Source organism: Lolium rigidum, chromosome 1 (genome assembly GCF_022539505.1).
Source record: "Lolium rigidum isolate FL_2022 chromosome 1, APGP_CSIRO_Lrig_0.1, whole genome shotgun sequence".
NCBI lineage: Eukaryota > Viridiplantae > Streptophyta > Magnoliopsida > Poales > Poaceae > Lolium > Lolium rigidum.
In genome coordinates this window covers 286,359,976-286,371,064 of record NC_061508.1, presented here as the reverse complement: position 1 = coordinate 286,371,064, position 11,089 = coordinate 286,359,976, and positions in this window count along the sequence as shown.

Below are 11,089 nucleotides of genomic sequence, written 5' to 3'. Positions count from 1 at the left end.
CTCCGGTACGATCTCGTCGCGAGGAAGCCGGCAGGCTACTCCTTCCGGAATCCTCCGGGACCGGTAAAGCCAGTCGATCTCATATTTGGTAACGTTGGAGCCCATCCAGGCCCCACGGGTGATACCGGAGGAATCCATACCGGAACCCTCACTAGAACTACCGGATTCATGATTGCTACCGGACTCAGCGTCCATCCGGGCAAGATCGGCGGACAGTCCGTCGGAGGATTTGCTACGCCGGCTAGCGGAGGAAGAGGCGAAGAAGAAGTAGAGGAAGATTCCCCGCTAGACATGGAATTTGGTGAAGAGAAACAAGAATCCCACGATCTACCCCCGCGCGAAGATCTACGAAAGAGAGAAAAAGCAAGAAAAAGAAGAAGTAAATACACTACCGAGTCGAGATCTGGAAAGCAAGCAAAAGAGGGGTAAACCCAGATTAAGCCTAACCTGAGGCGGCGGAGTCGCTGAGGAAGAAGTTCGCCGGTGGATTGGCGAGCTTGCCGTGGGCGAGGGAGTCCGCCGGCGGCGAGGTGAAGAAGAGCTCAAAGAAGCACCAATGCCGCGGCTGGGACAGAAGCGCTGCAGGAGTTCTTCACGCGGTGAAGTTCGGCGGCGTCCGGCGGAGCTGCGGCGGAGGTCCTTCGGGCGGCGGAGCTCGAACGGCGAAACGGAGCGGCGGAGGCGCAGAGAGCAAGAGCACTGTGCGCGAGGAAGTGGAGAATGCGAGAAGAGGAAGAAGGAGGAGCGGTTCCCCCTTATAAAGGAAGAAGGAGAGGTGGGCCGAAAACCGCTGGGCCTCGGTGGTTTGGGTCGTGGGCTGCGACGGTTCGCTCCACGGGCCGCCACGTGGCATGGAGGTACACACGAGAAAATAGAAAGCCACAGGGAGGTACACACGGATCCAGAGAGGTGGTTGGGATTCGCTGTGAAGCAATTAATGCGCGCGCAGAAGCCGAAGGGAAGTGACCCCTGACACTGGCGCGTCAGTTACAGTGCGCATGTCACTGACAGGCGCGGGGCCCGAGATATTCTCGACTTCGCCGAGGAAGTGTTTAATGACTAAGATGCCGGAGGATAAGACACCGGATAATGTCTTGCAAAAAGAGATAGCAATGATCCGGGCAAAGGTGCCGGATCCAAGCCCAATGCCGGATAGATTAAACCGGTATCCTAGGATAAAAGAACCTGCCATGGTCTGTTGGATAGGATCCGCCAGACTATACCAGCTTCGGGGACTAATGTTGGGGGATGACTCCCGGTATGCCAAAGGCATGCCAAACCGGATGGTTTGAGCCATCAAGATACCGGTTTAATGTTCGTACCGGAACATAGAGATAAGAAGTTAGCTAAGTAAGGCTAAGCCGGTATCCCCAAGAGGGGTATGCCGGAGCCGGATAAGAAGATACCGGGCTACTGGAAGGAAGAGCATATCGGTAGGACTGGTCAAAGATTCTCTCCAGAGCTAGAAGACAAGGGTGAGCTAAGCAAAGTGGCTTTAAACGAAGGGCTGACGATAAAGAGAAGGATGACGGTCAAAGAAGCCGGAGGACGTCAGCATCCCTGATTAAAGAGGACTCCGGTGTCATCTATGATTAAAGTAGCTTTATAAAGTAGTTTGTCTAGTCAAAGATGCCATTAGGGTTTCTTGCCCTGTAAGCCACCCTCTCCCCTATATAAGGAGAGGGGCAGCCCTTCTTACGGGCACGCACGAAGAGAGCTAGGTCTAGAAGAACACTTGTACTGAGAAGCTTGTAACCTGTTGAGATCAATAAAGAAGATGATCTAGAGCGAGTTCTTCCTTATGTCTTTCTTCTTCAACCTCTAGCCTTGGCTAAGTTCTTGAGGAAACCATCCGGAAGTTCATCCCATCTAATCACAAACCCTCCCCCGAATCCTCTTGCGTCCATTCGGCCCCAACCTAAGCCATCCTATGGCATCTGTTTGTTCACCACGACGACACTAGCCACGTCTGCTTCTCAAGATCTGTTCCCGAAGTTCCTCCTGCTGTTCCGGAAGTCCCTGCTGTTGCAGCCTGGTTCGAGAGTGCCCAGTTACTGCAGTCTGGCACGTATGTGCACGTGTATCCGTGAGGGATCTCCTTAGGCGCCTCATGCAAGAATTGGTAGTCACTAGGGTCACCACCGATCTTGTAGACGACGTATGCCGATGAACTCGGCACTTCTGGTGCTGCCAACGCGAACGGTAGCGGTGGACGGGACTGGAGTGGCATCTCTCCTTGGTGAGTCCCCGAGCTGGTCCCGACGGAGAATACCGATGGCTCATGATTTCCTGGATCACCCGAAGAGCGACACGCTCCAAAGTGTTCACCGGGCTCTCGGAATGGCGGTGCTGCGAATGAGCCACCATGAAATTAATCTCCTGACGCAGAGACCTGGTGCGTTCTTCTGACGGGGCGGACAGGTCCACTCCATCGAGCGCGCCTTCAGGTGAGAACCCTTTCCACCTGACGCCATGTGAGCGGGTTCTGTGGAAAGAGCCGATGAGATCGGCTTCGAGGATCGCTTTGACCTCGTCATGCTTCTTCTTGAGCTCGTCAGTCAGATCCTCGTACGTGACTGGGGTGCCTTCCGCCATCTCAGATGTAGATGGCGATGCGGTTGATGTCGAAGATTGTCCCACCGGGCATGCCAGAATGTGTTGCGGTCAGAAACCCACTGGCGAGCAGCGACGATTAACACGGTAGAGCCGGGAGGCTCCCAGGACTGCGGCTGGCCCTGGTCCCTCCGAGCGACGGCCCGCAAAGACTCGGCACGCACGTCCGATGCTGATGCAAGGGCGTGCCACCTGACCTATACCTGGTCAGGAAGGTGTTGGATGTGCCTCGCTTAGTTTACTGCATGGCATACATGTAAACATAAAATAGGAGCCTCGATCGGCTCTTAGGTTATCCTGTGAATCGGCTCAAGGAGCCGATCCACCCATGATACGTACGAGGTGTACGATCAGATGGTGGTCCTGCTTGATCAAAATAAAGCTAAAACGACCTACTACGATTTAGGGTTTTCACCGCATAATCGGAACATCCTACTCGTGATTGAGCCTGGCGGCCACGCACGGTGATCGTAAACCGACCCTAGACAAGGCCTAAAAACCAACACGAAGTTGATCCTCGGAACATCCTATCTAGGGCTAGCAAACTACACCCTACGCGCCACTGGATCCTTCAACCCGTTTGTAAGGCCTGACTATGCAGATATTAAACTAATCCTTGAAGAACAAGGAGCAATCATAACGGATCGTATCTACTAAACAATGATCAAGCGGGGTGCCACCCTTACACCTAGGATAGGTGTAAGGACGGCTAGACGTCTAAGGGTTGCACGACGACAGCATATGATACGATGAACAATGCTAACCCTAACACATCTATGATAACTACGTTGCTCGCCATCAAAAAGGCTTCAGTACGAGCAACGCATGAACAACGAATAAACGTGTGCTGCCTAGATCGCAAGATGCGATCTAGGCAGCATGATGCTTACCCGGAAGAAACCCTCGAGCCAAGGGAGTTGGCGATGCGCCTAGATTGGTTTGTGGTGAACGTGATTGTTGTTTAATTCATAAACCCTAGATACATATTTATAGTCCGTAGACTTTCTAACGTGGGAATAATCCCAACCGGGCACGAGCCAAACTCTATCTAAACGACACGTATCCTACTATATTACAGATACACGGGCAAACTAGCCCAAACTTTGCATATAAGGCCGATTCATGTATTTCTTCCATATATACTCTTCAAGCCCATCTTCAATCGCGGCCCACCTCTGATCCGGTCAAATTCTGGTGATAACACAGCGGTAATTCTTATGGTAATTCTTACAACAATAGTAGGAGTGTACCCTCTGATCTTGAAGTCATGCTTAAAAAATTTATTAGTACACAAACTGCTTTTAACAAATCTGTTGAGGAAAAGTTTGGTAAAATTGATGATCTTGCTTCTAAGGTTGATAGTCTTGCTCGTGATGTTGATCTTTTAAAACTGAAAGTTATGCCTAATGAAGTTAAAGATATTAATTCATTTGCTACAGCAAATGCTATCCAAGTTCGAATTAATGACAATATTAGAATGATGGCTAAATTGCATGCTAGGTGGGAAAGAGAAGAAAAACTTGCTAAAGAGAATAATATAGCTAGAGTTTGGACTATTACCACCACTAGTAATGTTGATGCTTCACATGTTGATAAACCTCCTACTATCATTGGTAAAATAATTGGTGTTGACAATGTTTCTACTTCTACTACAAAGCGTGCAAAATTGCCTGAAACTGCTGAAACTGTTTGTGATAAAAGTGCTGAATTTTTTCAAAGTGTTTGGAACAATGGTCCCATTGCTTTAGATCATAATGGTTTTGATTTTGATAATTGTCATATTTCTGAAGTTATTAAGTTCTTGCAAAAACTTTCTAGAAGTCCTAATGCTAGTGCTATAAACTTGGCCTTTACAAAACATATTACAAATGCTCTCATTAAAGCTAGGGAAGAGGAATTAAAACTTGAAGCTTCTATCCCTCGGAAGTTGGAAGATGGTTGGGAGCTCATCATTAAAATGAAGGTCAATGATTTTCATTTTAATGCTTTATGTGATCTTGGTGCAAGTATTTATGTTATGCCTAAGAAACTTTATGATATGCTTGACTTGCCACCTTTGGAATGTTGTTATTTGGATGCTAATCTTGCTGATAATTCTATAAAGAAACCTTTGGGGAGAATTGACAATGTTCACATTACGTTTAACAATAACCTTGTCCCCGTTGATTTTGTTGTTTTGGATATTGAATGCAATGCATCTTGTCCTATTGTTTTGGGAAGACCCTTTCTTCGAACCGTTGGTGCTATTATTGATATGAAAGAAGGAAATATTAAATATCAATTCCCTCTTAAGAAAGGTATGGAACACTTCCCTAGAAAGAGAATGAAGATGCCTTTTGATTCTATTATTAGAACAAATTATGATGTTGATGCTTCTTCTCTTGATGTTTGATGTCTACGCACGCTTCTATTCCTGTAGACAGTGTTGGGCCTCCAAGAGCAGAGGTTCGTAGAACAGCAGCAAGTTTCCCTTAAGTGAATCACCCAAGGTTTATCGAACTCAGGGAGGTAGAGGTCAAAGATATCCCTCTCAAGCAACCCTCGCAATTAAGATACAAGAAGTCTCTTGTGTCCCCAACACACCTAATACACTTGTCGGATGTATAGGTGCACTAGTTCGGCGAAGAGATAGTGAAATACAAGTAATATGGATGATTATAAGTAGTAATTGCAATCTGAAATAAAAATGGCAGCAAGCGAACATGTAGCGAGAACTTGTTGGAAACGGTGTTTCAATGCTTAGAAACAAGGCCTAGGGATCATACTTTCACTAGTGGACACTCTCAACAATGATCACATAATTGAATAAATAAATGCTACTCTCAAACACTCTCTTGTTGGATAACAAACACCATTCATTGTGTAGGGCTGCAAAAGCACACCTCAAGCCGGAGTAAACAAGCTCCACAACATCATAAAGAAATCACACACGATGCACACGCTGTCACCATCACACCGTGGAGAGTGACTCCGGAGTTCATATTAAAGTAACCTCTAGAGTGCATAATAGACAAGAGTAACATCTACATATTCAACTAGATTACAAAGCTCATGATCACATAAAGATCACACCATGGGAGAGAGAGATGAACCACATAGCTACCGGTAGAGTCCTCAGCCTCGGGGAGAACTACTCCCTCCTCATCATGGGAGACAGCAACGGCGACGAAGATGGCGATGGAGTCGATGGAGATGACTCCGGGGGCAATTCCCCATCCCGGCGGCGTGCCGGAACAGAGATTCTGTCCCCCGAAACTTGTCGTCGATGGCGGCGGCGCTGCGGAACCCTTGGTGGAATATGACTGGATTCTTTAGGGTTTTCGCATCTGGGGCAATATATAGGTGAAGGGGCAGCATCGCTGGAGTTCCGAGGGGCCCACCCCACCTGGCGGCGCGACAGAAGGTGGGGCCGCGCCACCCTATGAGGTGGCCAGCTCGTGGCCCCCCTTCGTCTCTCCTTCGGACTCCGTGAAGCTTCTGGAAAAATAGGGACGTGGCCTTTTGTTTCACGCAATTCCGAGAATATTCGCAGAAGTAATTTTCTGGAACCAAAAACAGCAGAAAACTAGAACTGGCACTTCGGCATCTTGTTAATAGGTTAGTCCCGAAAAATGCATAAAAATGATATAAAGTGTATATAAAACATGTAGCAATTGGTATAATATAAGCATGGAACATCAGAAATTATAGATACGTTGGAGACGTATCTGATGGCGTGTAAGGCACACGTCCGTTGGGAACCCCAAGAGGAAGGTGTGATGCGCACAGTAGCAAGTTTCCCTCAGTAAGAAACCAAGGTTATCGAACCAGTAGGAGTCAAGGAGCACGTGAAGGTTGTTGGTGGCGGAGTGTAGTGCGGCGCAACACCAGGGATTCCGGCGCCAACGTGGAACCTGCACAACACAATCAAAGTACTTTGCCCCAATGTAACAGTGAGGTTGTCAATCTCACCGGCTTGCTGTCAACAAATTAAACGTATTGTGTGGAAGATGATGATTGTTTGCGAAGAACAGTAAAGAACAATTGCAGTAGATTGTATTTCAGATGTAAAGAATTGGACCGGGATCCACAGTTCACTAGTGGTGTCTCTCCCATAAGATAAACAGATGTTGGGTGAACAATTACAGTTGGGCAATTGATAAATAAAGAAGGCATAACAATGCACATACATATATCATGATGAGTACTATGAGATTTAATTAGGGCATTACGACAAAGTACATAGACCGCTATCCAGCATGCATCTATGCCTAAAAAGTCCACTTTCAGGTTATCGTCCGAACCCCTTCCAGTATTAAGTTGCAATCAACAGACAATTGCATTAAGTATGGTGCGTAATGTAATCAACACAAATATCCTTAGACAAAGCATCGATGTTTTATCCCTAGTGGCAACAACACATCCACAACCTTAGAACTTTACATCACTTGTCCCAGATTTAATGGAGGCATGAACCCACTATCGAGCATAAATACTCCCTCATGGAGTCACAAGTATCAACTTGGCCAGTGCCTCTACTAGCAACGGAGAGCATGCAAGAACATAAACAACATATATGTTAGATTGATAATCAACTTGACATAGTATTCAATATTCATCGGATCCCAACAAACACAACTTGTAGGATTACAAATAGATGATCTTGATCATGATAGGCAGCTCACAAGATCTAACATGATAGCACAATGATGAGAAGACAACCATCTAGCTACTGCTATGGACCCATAGTCCAGGGGTGGAATACTCACACATCGATCCGGAGGCGATCATGGCGATGAAGAGACCTCCGGGAGATGATTCCCCTCTCCGGTAGGGTGCCGGAGGCAATCTCCTGAATCCCCCGAGATGGGATTGGCGGCGGCGGCGTCTCTGGAAGGTTTTCCGTATTGTGGCTCTCGGTACTGGGGGTTTCCCGACGAAGGCTTTAAGTAGGCGGAAGGGCATGTCAGGAGGCATCACGGGGGCCCCACACGCTAGGGCCGCGCGGGCCTCCTCTAGGCCGCGCCGCCCTAGTGTGGCGGCGCCCCGTGGCCCCACTTCGTATCTCCTCCGGTCTTCTGGAAGCTCCATGGAAAAATAAGCCCCTGGGCGTTGATTTCGTCCAATTCCGAGAATATTTCCTTAGCGGGCCTCCTCTAGGCCGCGCCGCCCTAGTGTGGCGGCGCCCCGTGGCCCCACTTCGTATCTCCTCCGATCTTCTGGAAGCTTCGTGGAAAAATAAGCCCCTGGGCGTTGATTTCGTCCAATTCCGAGAATATTTCCTTACTAGGATTTCTGAAACCAAAAACAGCGAGAAAACAAGCAATCGGCTCTTCGACATCTCGTCAATAGGTTAGTGCCGGAAAATGCATAATAATGACATATAATGTGTATAAAACAAGTGAGTATCATCATAAAAGTAGCATGGAACATAAGAAATTATAGATACGTTTGAGACGTATCAAGCATCCCCAAGCTTAGTTCCTACTCGCCCTCGAGTAGGTAAACGATAACAAAGATAATTTCTGAGTGACATGCTATCATAATCTTGATCATACTATTGTAAAGCATATGAGATGAATGCAGCGATTCGAAGCAATGATGAAGATAATGAGTAAACAAATGAATCATATAGCAAAGACTTTTCATGAATAATACTTTCAAGATAAGCATCAATAAGACTTGCATAAGAGTTACTCATAAAGCAATAAATTCAAAGTAAAGGCATTGAAGCAACACAAAGGAAGATATAAGTTTCAGCGGTTGCTTTCAACTTCAACATGTATATCTCATGGATAATTGTCAACACAAAGTAATATAACAAGTGCAATAAGTAAACATGTAAGAATCAATGTACACAGTTGATACAAGTGTTTGCTTCTGAGATAGAAAGAATAGGTAAACTGACTCAACAATAAAGTAGAAGATTGGCCCTTCGCAGAGGGAAGCACGGATTACTATATTTGTGCTAGAGCTTTTCATTTTTAAAACATAGAAACAATTTTGTCAACGGTAGTAATAAATTATATGTGTTATGTATAAGATATCCTATAAGTTGCAAGCCTCATGCATAGTATACCAATAGTGCTTGCATCTTGTCCTAATTAACTTGGATTAACATGGATTATCATTGCATAGCATATGTTTCAACCAAGTGTCACAAAGGGGTACCTCTATGCCGCCTGTACAAAGTTCTAAGGAGAAAGCTCGCATTGGATTTCTCGCTTTTGGTTATTCTTAACTTAGACATCCATACCGGGACAACATAGACAACAGATAATGGACTCCTCTTTAATGCATAAGCATTCAACAACAGTTAAAATTCTCATAAGAGATTGAGGATTAATTGTCCAAACTGAAACTTCCACCATGGATCATGGCTTTAGTTAGCGGCCCAATGTTCTTCTCTAACAATATGCATACTCAAACCATTTATCATGAAAATCGCCCTTACTTCAGTCAAGACGAACATGCATAGCAACTCACATGATATTCAACAAAGGTAAAAGTTGATGGCGTCCCCAGAAACATGGTTACCGCTCAACAAGCAACTTATTAAGAAATAAGACACATAAGTACATACTCTTCACCACAATAGTTTTTAGGCTATTTTCCCATGAGCTATATATTGCAAAGACAAAGGATAGAATTTTTAAAGGTAGCACTCAAGTAATGTACTTTGGAATGGCAGAGAAATACCATGTGGTAGGTACGTATGGTGGACACAAATGGCATGGTTATTGGCTCAAGGATTTGGATGCACGAGAAGAATTCCTCTCAATACAAGGCTAGGATAGCAAGGTTGTTTGAAGCAAACTCAAGTATAAAAGGTGCAGCAAAGCTCACATATGAACATATTGTAAGTATTATAAGACTTTATATCGTCTCCTTGTTGTTCAAACACCTTAACCAGAAAATATCTAGACTCTAGAGATCAATCATGCAAACCAAATTTTAACAAGCTCTATGTAGTTCTTCATTAATAGGTACAAGGTACATGATGCAAGAGCTTAAACATGATCTATATGAGCACAACAATTGCCAAGTATCAAATTATTCAAGACATTATACCATTTAACACATGCGGCATTTTCAGTTTCCAACCATATAACAATGAATGAAGTAGTTCAAATTTCGCAATGAACATTAAAGATAAAGCTAAGAACATATGTGTTCATACGAAACAGCGGAGCGTGTCTCTCTCCCAAAATAAGAATGCTAGGATCCGATTTTATTCAAACAAAAACAAAAACAAAAACAAACAGACGCTCCAAGTAAAGCACATAAGATGTGACGGAATAAAAATATAGTTTCACTAGAGGTGACCTGATAAGTTGTCGATGAAGAAGGGATGCCTTGGGCATCCCCAATCTTAGATGCTTGAGTCTTCTTAAAATATGCAGGGATGAACCACGGGGGCATCCCCAAGCTTAGACTTTTCACTCTTCTTGATCATATTGTATCATCCTCCTCTCTTGACCCTTGAAAACTTCCTCCACACCAAACTCGAAACAAACTCATTAGAGGGTCAGTGCATAATTCATATATTCAGAGGTGACATAATCATTATTAACACTTCTGGACATTGCACAAAGCTACTGAAAGTTAATGGAACAAAGAAATCCATCAAGCATAGCAAAACAGGAATGCGAAATAAAAGGCAGAATCTGTCAAAACAGAACAGTCCGTAAAGACGAATTTTTTAGAGGCACCAGACTTGCTCAGATGAAAATGCCCAAATTATATGAAAGTTGCGTACATATCTGAGGATCACGCACGTAATATGGCAGATTTTTCTAAATTTTCTACAGCAGGGGCGGCTCAATTTCGTGACAGCAAGAAATCTGTTCCTGCGCAGTAATCCAAATCTAGTATTGACTTTACTATCAAAGACTTTACTTGGCACAACAATGCAATAAAATAAAGATAAGGAGAGGTTGCTACAGTAGTAAAAACTTCCAAGACTCAAATATAAAACAAAGTGCAGAAGTAAAATAATGGGTTGTCTCCCATAAGCGCTTTTCTTTAACGCCTTTCAGCTAGGCGCAGAAAGTGTGAATCATGTATTGTCAAGAGACGAAGCATCAACATCATAATTTGTTCTAATGATAGAATCATAAGGTAACTTCATTCTCTTTCTAGGGAAGTGTTCCATACCTTTCTTGAGAGGAAATTGATATTTAATATTACCTTCCTTCATATCAATGGTGGCACCAACAGTTCGAAGAAAAGGTCTTCCCAATATAATGGGACATGATGCATTGCATTCAATATCCAAGACAACAAAATCAACGGGGACAAGGTTATTGTTAACCATTATACGAACATTATCAATTCTTCCCAAAGGTTTCTTTATAGCATTATCAGCAAGATTAACATCCAAATAACAATTTTTCAATGGTGGCAAGTCAAGCATATCATAGATTTTCTTAGGCATAACATAAATACTTGCACCAAGATCACATAAAGCATTACAATCAAAATAATTGACCCTCAT